Genomic DNA, 11281 nt, shown 5'->3' with positions numbered 1-11281 from the left:
TATTTACAGCATAGTTATAGTACAAACAAAAGAAAAAAGAATTGGAATAACAACTTCTATTAAAAACCTAACAGAATAAAAGATTATTCAACTACTAAATAAAATAGTAGCATCATAAACACGCCTTTGGCAAAAGCAAATTCAATAAAGTAATAAACAGATTCTATGTCCAGCTTCAAGACCCCAGCAACTGCTGAGGATCAAACTAAAATCCTGGCTGTTTGAGAGCTTGACTGCACTCTTTTATGCTGCTTTTTTTATTCCCAACTTTTTTAAAAAAGTCCTGAAGGTCACACAGACTGTTTATTGGCTGGGAACAGACTGCTCTGTACCTCTGTCTTAATCTCCCTTTATAAAAATAACCAAGACAAAATACACCTCTCAAAGGCATAGTATGATCATCTGGATCACTTCAAGCACTATGCATAATCTGATCTCCATATATTGCCAACTAAATTTGCAAGGTCAATACCAAAGAGTATAATTAACCAAAAATTATTTGGGGAGGCAATGGCCTAGTGGTATTATCACTGGAATGTAATCCAGAGATCCAGATAATGTTCTGGGGACGCAGGTTCGAATCCTGCCATGGCAGATGGTGGAATTTGAATTCAGTAAATATCTGGAATTAAGTGTCTAATGTTGATCATTATCAATTGTTGAAAAACCCCATCTGGTTCACTCATGTCCTTTAGGGAAGGAAATTGCCATCCTCACCTGGTCTGGCCTGCATGTGACTCCAGACCCACAGCAATGTGGTTGACACTTAGCTGCCCTCTGGGCAATTAGGGATGGGCAACAAAAGCTGTCTGCCCAGCAATGTCCTGATCCTGTGAAATGATAAAGAAAAAAAAATACTGCACATGTGATATACTTGTCATTGTCACAGGGATTCAGCAGTCATGTGCAAGAAACTGTACAGAAAAGATTGAATATTCTGTACTGGTGAGAGATGTGGAATGAGGATAGTATTATATACAATAAAATAATTTTCAGAGGCTTACCAGGGTTAGACATCAGTTATTCTTGAATTCAGAAGAAATTATTACAAGGCCATGTGCGACCAAAAATAGACTAGGACAACCATGTTCCAAAAAAAAACCTTGAGTCACAGGCCCATTCAACACAACTAGGGAAGATGGAGCTCTTTTCTCTGGAACAGAGATTGAGGCCTGCCTTGTATTTTTGAAATTATGGAGGGGTTCAATATGTTAGGTGCAAAGGTGATTTGGTCTTGAGTGAGACCATGGTTGGGGAGTCATAAATAAAATACAAATCCAATGCAAAATTTGGGTCAAGCTTCAGAGTGGTGGGAATGTGCAACTTACACCCAGTGAATTGAGTGAGGCAATTAACATTGGTGCAATTAAGGGGAAGCTGGACAAATTTGTATGAGAGATGGAAGAGAAGGAAATGTTGATGATAGAGTGAGATAAAATAGGGTGACAGAGTCATTTTCCAAAGAAGGGTCTAGACCCAAAATGTCAGCTTTCCTGCTCCTCTGATACTGCTTAGCCTGCTGTGTTCATCTAGCTCTACACCTTGTTATCTCAGGGTGACACTGTCTTATATTGAATGTGAATGCAGTTGTAGACCGGCTGGGGGAATGGCCTTTTACTATGCTGTATAATTTTAATTGCAAGATTGTAAAAACAATTGTTTTCGTCTGTACAAAGGTTGACTACCGCGTTACTTAAGGTCCACTGATACATATTTACATTCAGATATGTCTTAGCATCACAAGCTGAAGGTTGAGATGGGATAAGAAATTTATTTGTGTTGGGTGTGGGACTCATGGTTTGAGGTCTGTCTGTGCTTATTGGAAATCACAAGGACAGCGTGTAAAATTCATTTATCCACCTCATCTCCACGGCTGTAGCTTGGACATGAGCAGCTCCTCAGCTGAATTGTTCTCCTTTAATGATGCAAAAGCGTCAGCAAACCAGAAGCAAGTTGGAGGCGACATTGTGGTCCAGGCATCCACTTCTGCACTGGTCCCTATAAAGGGAAGTAGTCCACTGAATAATCTAATTGGAGGATTGAAGAACGAGGAGGATATCATACCTTACCGGGGAAAGGTCTCCTGAGTTGTGATTCCACCTGGGACGCTAATATCTTGCAACGTTTTCAGTGGGTAAAAAGTTATCAAGAAAGATCCTCAAAAAGAATGGGTACAGGTGGTAATGGCAGCAAATTCCCACGGTACATATCCTGTGACCTGGCAGTAGTACCAAAGGAATAAAACAAAGAACTGTAGATTTTGGAGATCTGAAACATAAATGGAAATTGCTGGAGAAACTCAGCAGGTCTGGTAGCATCAATGGGAAGAAGGCAGAGCCAACATTTCAAGAGTGGTATCCAAGAAAATTTAATAACCTCACCTATGCGGTCAAGGTGAGTGAATGAATCTATAAATTTTAGACCTTTTGCATCATTCACCTCTGTTATCTAATATAATTCATTGAGCAGGTTCAAAGTGTGGGGCTTGATGAACACAGCAAGCCAAGCAGCATCTTAGGAGCACAGAAGTTGATGTTTTGGACCTAGACCCTTCATCAGAGAAGGGGGATAGGGAGAGGATTCTGAAATAAATAGGGAGAGAGGAGGAGGCGGACTGAAGATGGATAGAGGAGAAGATAGGTGGAGAGGAGAGTATGGGTGGGGAGGTAGGGAGGGGATAAGTCAGTCCGGAGAGGATGGACAGGTCAAGGGGGCAGGTTGAAGTTAGTAGGTAGGAAATGGAGGTGTGGCTTGAGGTGGGAGTAGGGGATAGGTGAGAGGAAGAACAGGTTAGGCAGGCGGGTCGAGCTGGGCTGGCTTTGGGATGCAGTGGGAGGAGGGGAGATTTTGAAGCCGGTGAAATCCACATTGATACCATTGGGCTGCAGGTTTCCCAAGCGGAATATGAGTTGCTGTTCCTGCAACCTATGGGTGGCAACATTATGGCACTGCAGGAGGCCCAAGATGCATGATATTCTTATCATTTAGCCAACAGCTATCATTGGCACTCAGCACTTACTCCTTATATCCTCATATTGTACCTCTCCCACACATAACTTTGAATCATAACAGCTACACACACATTTCCGAGTCTCTGTACATCAACAGCTTTCAACGATGGCAGACAAATTCCTAAACAAATATTCTGTCATTCTTCTTGCAGAAGAAAGGTAGCATATAATAGGAGGAAAACCCAAAACACAGGCAGAAAGCAAACTGATGTCACCTCAGCAACTCCAAGGAGATGGTCGATAGAACTTACTGGGCCATTGCCATGCCCAGTATTCCGAGACCAATGAAGGCAACGGTATGTGCTATTGCCTTATGCACCTTTTCTATTCATTTTAACCACAAAATAGAAGCTGCAGGTGGAGTGACAATGGACCTCTTGCTTTCCTTTCCACTCACAGTTCCCTTACTCGTATCCTCCCAATTTTTTTTCCCTGTGTGTCCATGAATGTGGTCATCGCTGGATAGGCCAGCATTTATTTCCCGTCCCTAACTGACCTTGAAGATATTGATCAGCTGCCACCTTGACTGCTACGATTCATGGAGTGAGGGTATATCTGCAGTACCGTTCGAAGGGACTTTCAGGATTTTGGCCCAGCAACTGCGAAGACATGATATTGTTATAAGACAATACGATGTATGGCTTGGAGGGAAACTTGCAACTCGTCTCTATGCATCTGCAGTCCTTCTCTATGTGATAGAGGTCACAAATTTAGAAAGTGAATTGTGGGTGTGAATCCCCATGCTCAATAGAACATGAAAGGTCTTTCATTAATCCCACAAAAGTGTTCCATGATATTTGTGTGCATGTGGTAGTGCCACCATGGAGAATAAACATGCTGCCTCTCCAGGATGACAGCGTTCATGCTTGGAGATAGTAAGAACTGCCAATACGAGCATTGGAGATAGCACAGTGTGGAGCTGGAGCAACACAGCGGGCCAGGCAGCATCAGAGGAGAGGAAAGTTGATGTTTCAGTTTGGGACCCTTCTTCAGAAATCATTACCTCTAGCTCCACACTGTTATCTCTGACTCCAGCATTAGCAGTTCTTAATATCTCTGAGCGAGTTATATCCCCACTGCAAAACCATTTCTGAAGAAGAGTCTGAATCCAGAACGTCAACTTTCCTGCTTCTCTGATGCTGCCTGGCCTGCTGTGTTCCTTCAGCTCCATACCATGTTATCAGCTTTCATGCTTGTGCCGCTGACCACCATTACCCTCTCAGGTGGACAGTCCAGACTGACCTCTGGAGGTGTTATAAATTGTAGCCAAACCATCAAGCTTTAGAGCTGCTCCAAAGTCATCTATAATCACATCTCCTACCAGCCACATTCAAGGACCTGGGTAAACCTTGTCTATGAGCAGTAGAGCAGGCAAAAACATAATGTCTCCCCATTTATTTTATGTTCTCACCTGATGCCTCTCAACTGCCCTAATGGCTTTATCTTGCCTGAGTCTTGTTTACTTGGCTCTTAGCAGAGAGGAATCATTTTCTCACCTTAAATTACACTCATTTTATATCTCTATTTCTCTTTCATGACAATTAGCAATCCCTTTGTCTTTTGCATTGGGTCTTCACACCATCTGTTCACCTCAGTCCTTCTCTGTCTCTTTCAAAGCATAAAAACCATTTTCCAACACCTTTCAGCTCTTCACAAGTCATGTAGACTTGAAATATTGACTGTTTCTCTCTTTCCAAATGCTGCCAGACCTGCTGAGTTACTCCAGCATTTTCTTTGTTTCTGATTTCTAATATCCAAAGTATTTTGCTTTTACTATAAGAGCACTATCATTAACAGGCCCTAGGGGATGTACAAGAGTGATTAGTTCTATTTGTGTTATTGATGAATATCTTTTTGTGATTGCACAGCACTAGAGCAAGGAGGGTTTTGAACTTGCAGTTGACAAATAGCTCCCCATTGATGAAAGGCTGCATGCAGCGCTGTATATGAGACATCAATGCCAAGCTGTACCATTGAGATGTTCACTATCCTGGCAAATCCATGTGCCCTTTCATTCTGGTGTTCTCTCCTCTGCAAAAAAGAAAATCAATTTGTTCCCACTGCTCGTGGAATCTGTTTGTAACCTTCCTGATGCAATAAGGAGCTACAACACGTTGCCTCTGCTTGCTGTTGCCTGGAAGGGTCCTGTGGCATAGAATGTAAGGGCAATAGTGACCTTCATGGCCACTGAGTGGGTCTCCTATACCCTGGTTTGAGGCTCCAGATTGGAGTGAAGAAGGTACACAATCCACCTTGAACTCCTTTTGTTCATTGTTACATAGGATTTATTCTCCTCAGAGCTGGTCTATAGCCTTCACTAACAACCTCTTCCTGTGCTTCCTCTACCAGTCTCCTCCTCTGTCTATTTTGCTCATGTGGCAGAACAAATGACACTGAATTACCTCACCATACTTGTACCAGGCAATGTTGGTTTCTGGCTTCCCGTTATCAGCAAAAACTTCCATATTGCTCTAGAAACCCAATACAATTCTTCCAAAAACCTTGCATAAGCAAGTCAAATTTATCTTATCTGCAATTTAAGTGACCATCTATTTAGCTCCAGAACAGATCACAACTTGATTCATGACCCTTGATGTTTTGAGAGTGAATGGTGATGACACTGCCAGCACGTGTTTTAAGCAAATTTAGCAGCCTAGTGTTGGTTTAGAACAACAAAAATCTTCATTTAGAATAACACTGATTAACCAAAGAGAATTAGGCCTGTTATGGGAAGATGATGTCTATTTAATTTGTAATTTTTAGAGGTGGGAACAAACAGGGTCAAGAAGAGTAGTGCTTTTGAATTACGCTACAAGGATAGCAGCAAGACAATTTGGTGAGGGTCTTCATTGTTATAAAAGTAAAAATATATGTGATGTGAAGCAAAATGGCAAGTTGGATCCAAAACAATGACAACACCAAAAACGAAGTTGCTGTAAAAGCTCAGCAGGTCTGGCAGCATCTGTGAAGAAAAAATCAGAGTTAATGTTTTGGGTCTGGTGACCCTTCTTCAGAACCCCCTTCTGTGGAAGGGTCACCGGACCAGAAACATATACTCTGATTTTTTTTTCTTCACAGGTGTTGACAGATCTGCTGAGCTTTTCCAGCAACTTCGTTTTTGTTCCTGATTTACAACATCCGCAGTCCTTTTGGTTTTTATTAAGTGGGATCCAAAGTCACCTTAGAGCCAGGAAGCACATCATCATGGTTGATGAGTGCTTTTGAGACTGTTATTCTGTTTCCAGTGAGTTTTTCAGAGCTCAGTGCTTAGGTCTCTTGCATTTTGTGGCAAATATGAATAATTTTGGCTTGAATGTAGGATGAACTAATATGAAATGTGCAGGTGATAGAATAGTTAGCCTTCCGATCGCTAATAAGGAAGAAAACTGTAGGCTGCAGCAAAATATCAATGGATTAGTCATGCAGGTGGAGCAATGGCAAATAAAGTGCAAACCAGGGAAATATGAGAAAATACATTTGAGGGAGACTAACAGAGCAAGTGAATGGATAATAAATTCTGAGAAGCGTACAGGGACGAAGGGATCTTGGAGTACTGTCCTAGAAAATGGTTAGACATGCAGATAATGTGTCCCTTCTTGACCACATGTGGGACACTTGCTTTTAATGAGCTCAGGCATTGAATAATATGCTGGAATTTAAAAAAAACTAGTTCACAGCTGGAGTGCTACATGCAGTTCTGATTTTAGTGTTACAGGAAAGATGGGATTACACTAGAGAGGGGCGTACGCAGAAAATACAAGGATTTTGCCTGGTCTGAAGAATCCTCATCACGAGGAAAATTGCACAGGATAGAGTTGTTTTGTTTAGAATGGAGGAGGTTAGGGTGGGAGACCAGAGAGTGAACAAAATTTAATGGTTAGGCAGAGTAATGGGAATGTTGAGGTGTACAACCAAGGAGCAGGGATTTAGGGATAGGATGTTTAGAGTGGATGCAAAAGAAAAATGTTTGCACACATGTGGTGCTCAAAGGGGTGATAGAGGTAGAATTTCTCATAATATTAAGGAGGTATTTGGATATGCTATTGAAGTGCTGTAATTTACACATCTCAAACTATGACTGCGGTCATCCATGTCAGACCATTACCCACAGACTGAAATCTTGTTCTGAGGGACCCATTCTTGGTAGCATCACAACCATTCACCCTGTGTCTGCTGAAACCATAGAAGGGAGTGCCAACCTTGACGCTGAACTTTAACTGTTTCCCTAGCTGGCCAACAAGTGCAATATTACTCATTGTTTTTAGGCCAGTAGGAATTTTGCAGTAGACTGGGCAGCCAGCATTTAATTTTGCTGGACCTAAGTGTATGCTGACTGGAAAGTTACTCAGTTGAATGGTATAAAGTAAAAGTTACGAGTTCAGATTTGTCATATTGGATAAGGTAAAAGAAATATACCTATTGAAGCACTGCCAATTGTTATAGGCATGAAATATTTTTCTTCCTCCCATTTTCCCATCACCTTTTGTGACATGATAGTTCTACAACAGCTATTATTTATAAATACACCTGAGTAACGAGTGCTTCATACTATTTCCTTTCTATTATCTTGATCTTGGTTTAATTTGAAAGCTCTATTTTGAGTCACTACAATGCCACGTGTTGCATTTCACGTTCCCAAAATATTTTTGGCACAACACAATGTGCAGACTTTATGCTAATGAAAATTTTTAAGAAATGTAAATACAGCAATTTAAATTCTACTGTGAAGAATTGAGAATTAACCTTTGCATTTCTTTCTGCTGCTTTTGCATGTATTTGCTGTTACAGATATGGTTACTGTGTTTGGATATTTGTGTTGCTCAATTGTAGACAAACTACCTTTCTGCAGCCTTGGCAGACAGAATATATTTACACATAGGTTCACTGTAATACCTATTGTACGCTTGAAGTGTTGTTCACTTGTGAAGGTTCACCTCTGGGATATAAGTCTTCAGATTGTCATTGTGGCTGTAGATTTCCTCTACATTGGTGAGACCAAGCAGAGGCTCGGAGACCACTTTGTAGAGCACCTGCCTTCTGTTCGTGACAAACGACAAACCTTCCAGACACGAACAACTTCAATTTCCCCTGCCACTCCCTGGACGACATGTCCATCCTGGGCCTCTTCCAGTGTCACAACAAAGCCACCTGGAAACTGGAGGAGCAGCACCTCATATACTGCCTTGGGAGCCTACAACCCAATGGCTTCAATGTGAACTTTACCAGATTCAAAATCTCCCCACCCTCCACCTTGTCCCATTACCAATCCTCCCTCTCATCCCCACCTCCTTGACCTGACACAACCTGTCCATCTTGTCTCCCAACTATCCAATCTTCCTACCTCACTGGCCAACCCCACCATTGCCTACCTGCATTCACAATCGCCATCCCACCTACCTTCATCAGCTACCCCCCCCCCCCCCCCCCCACCTCCCCCCACCCCCCAATTTCTGAAGAAGGGTCCCGACCTGAAACATCACCTTTCCTGTTCCTTTGATGCTGACTGGCCCCGGCTGCTCCTCCATCTCCACACTGTGTTATTTCAGATTGTCATTTCATACTTTAAATCTGAGCTCATTAGATGAATTTCACTGTTTAAGCTAAAGCTGTATTTGGATGTCAATAGCATTTATCCTCTCTCCTTATTCTATATGATCACCTCAAGAATGGCGTACTTGCTCTTCAGGTTGGAGAATCAGAATGTCTTCATTTTAGTCACTTAACCTTCGGGATCAGCCTATAACACTTGTGCTTTAAATGTTCTCCTGGATTTTCAGTGACCAGAATTTAGCACAAAGTTTGGTCTGGCCAGAGAATTGTACGGTGACTTCTTGTTCCCTTCACTTTGTTGCTCTTGCATTTAATGGCTGCGTTGAATAATGACTTTCCCAGCTAATTCAACACAATTCATGAAATATACATTTGCCTATTTCTCTTTCTCCTGTGGAATACCTCTTATTCAACTGCATTAATTTTTAAGGAGTCATTCTTTAGTTTATTCATATTTTGTTTAACTCCTTTTGGTGGTTTCTGTTGGACCAAATCAAAGACTCTAGCTAATTGTTCACTCATGAAGTAGAAATGCAGGTAGTCAAACTCCATATTGCTTTGTGAAGGAGCAATGTCTTTAGTATTTTTAATGATGACTGCAAAGATTCTCTTAAAACTTTTCAGCTTACAGAAGACTGGCTTAAAGTTTGGGTTGAATTAATGTCATACTGCTAAAAACAAAAATGAACAAAGTCAACCAGGTGTCCAAACACAGATGCATTCATTAATTTTAAAAAGGTGAAAATGATTTCGCCAAAATTAAATGAGCTAAAAGGCTGACGGAGCTAATCTGTGCCCTCACCCATTAAAACCTTTGGATAATTACTTCCATCCAAACCCAAAGGGCATAACATTGAGATGATAGACTCAAGTTTGAAAACATTGTTGTGTGCTACAGCATCTTCAGGTGATGGACTCTGCAACAACTATTTGCAGCTATCAACAGGGTTAGTAGATTATCCAAATTCTGCACAAGACATGGTTTGTCTCACACACCAAAGCAGTGTCCGGCATTTTATGACATATGCCAGCTATGTTCCACAAGAAGATATAGGGTAAAAGAATCTGAAACCTTTTACATTGTTGAAGCAGCTGGTCCACCCTTTTATTGGCCCACCAGTATGCATAATGTAGAAATTATCAGGATTCATTAATTTTAAATAATTAGTTATAATACTAAGGTTCTAGACTGTAACTCTGACTCAGTCCATGACCTATAACAACTTCACCAAGAGGTGTTTTATGCTATTGGCAACTTTTAAGGGCAGTGTAGTGTTAACCATCACAAGACTGATCCACAACATAACTGCAGCATTCACATTCAAGCCAAGCTCAAAGTGGAATTGGATTGCATGGTGCAAAACAGCATCATTCACAAAGTTTTTAGCATCATGCTGACCAGTGTGACTCCGTTACTTGCATTTCAAAGAAAAGGCACAATATATGTTTACATCCTATGGGACTGAACTAAAGTGATGTCCATAGAAGATTTTTAGCCGGGAAGGGTTTAATCCCAAAGTTTCAGGAATTAAATATTTTTTCAAGCATGATGCCAAGAATGGCTATCAGTCTATTTCACAAAATCACAGGAACTGATAACTTTAGAACAACTTGCAGTTGATATTTTTCCCCAGATTACCATTTGGATTATCTATCTTTCAGGATGTGTTATGGATGGTATCATCTAGAATCTACCAGGTTGTCTCTCCCTTGCATGTGACATTGTAATCCTTAGAGGGAAGGAAACACCGTCTTGTTTACAACAGCAAAAATATTGAATCAACATGAGCCAGATCTCCTCATCAAGTGTTATAAGATCTGGTCCCACCAAATAGAAGATATACAGAAGCCTATACGCAGCCTTGTACATATTTATCAGAATGGGTTCTATTATTTAAAGGAAAAAAAGAGGAATGTTCTGTTATCTTCATAGATCTTGGATCAGACAAGCAATGTGCCTTTAAGACAGTTAAGTGGCATCATAATGTTAATATTCCAGTACAAAGGTATTCACTTCACCTTCAGCAGTATTAGTTACGGATGTGAGTTTGCTCGCTGAGCTGGAAGGTTAGTTTTCAGACGTTTCGTCACCATTCTAGGTAACATCATCAGTGAGCCTCCGACGAAGCGCTGGTGTTATGTCCCGCTTTCTATTTATCTGTTTAGGTTTCCTTGGGTTGGTGATGTCATTTCCTGTTCTTTTTCTCAGAGGATGATAGATTGGCTCCAAATCAATGTGTTTGTTGATGGAGTTCCGGTTGGATTGCCATGCTTCTAGGAATTCTCGTGCATGTCTCTGTTTGGCTTGTCCTAGGATGGATGTGTTGTCCCAATCAAAGTCCATCCTAGGACAAGCCAAACAGAGAGACGCACGAGAATTCTTAGAAGCATGGCAATCCAACCGGAACTCCATCAACAAACACATTGATTTGGAGCCAATCTATCATCCTCTGAGAAAAAGAACAGGAAATGACATCACCAACACAGGAAATGACATCACCAACCCAAGGAAACCTAACCAGATAAATAGAAAGCGGGACATAACACCAGCGCTTTGTCGGAGGCTCACTGATGATGTTACCTAGAATAGTGACTGATTGTCTGGGAACAAACCTTCAAGCTCAGTGAACCAGCTTACATCTGGAACAAAATAAAGACCCACTCTCTTGTGGACCGAGAGGAGGAGAGTGCTGTGTTGGACGTGAAAGGAAGACGTCGGG

The sequence above is a fragment of the Stegostoma tigrinum genome, chromosome 8 (assembly GCF_030684315.1).
Source record: "Stegostoma tigrinum isolate sSteTig4 chromosome 8, sSteTig4.hap1, whole genome shotgun sequence".
In the NCBI taxonomy this organism is placed as follows: domain Eukaryota; kingdom Metazoa; phylum Chordata; class Chondrichthyes; order Orectolobiformes; family Stegostomatidae; genus Stegostoma; species Stegostoma tigrinum.
Note: the sequence above shows the minus strand (reverse complement) of the source record.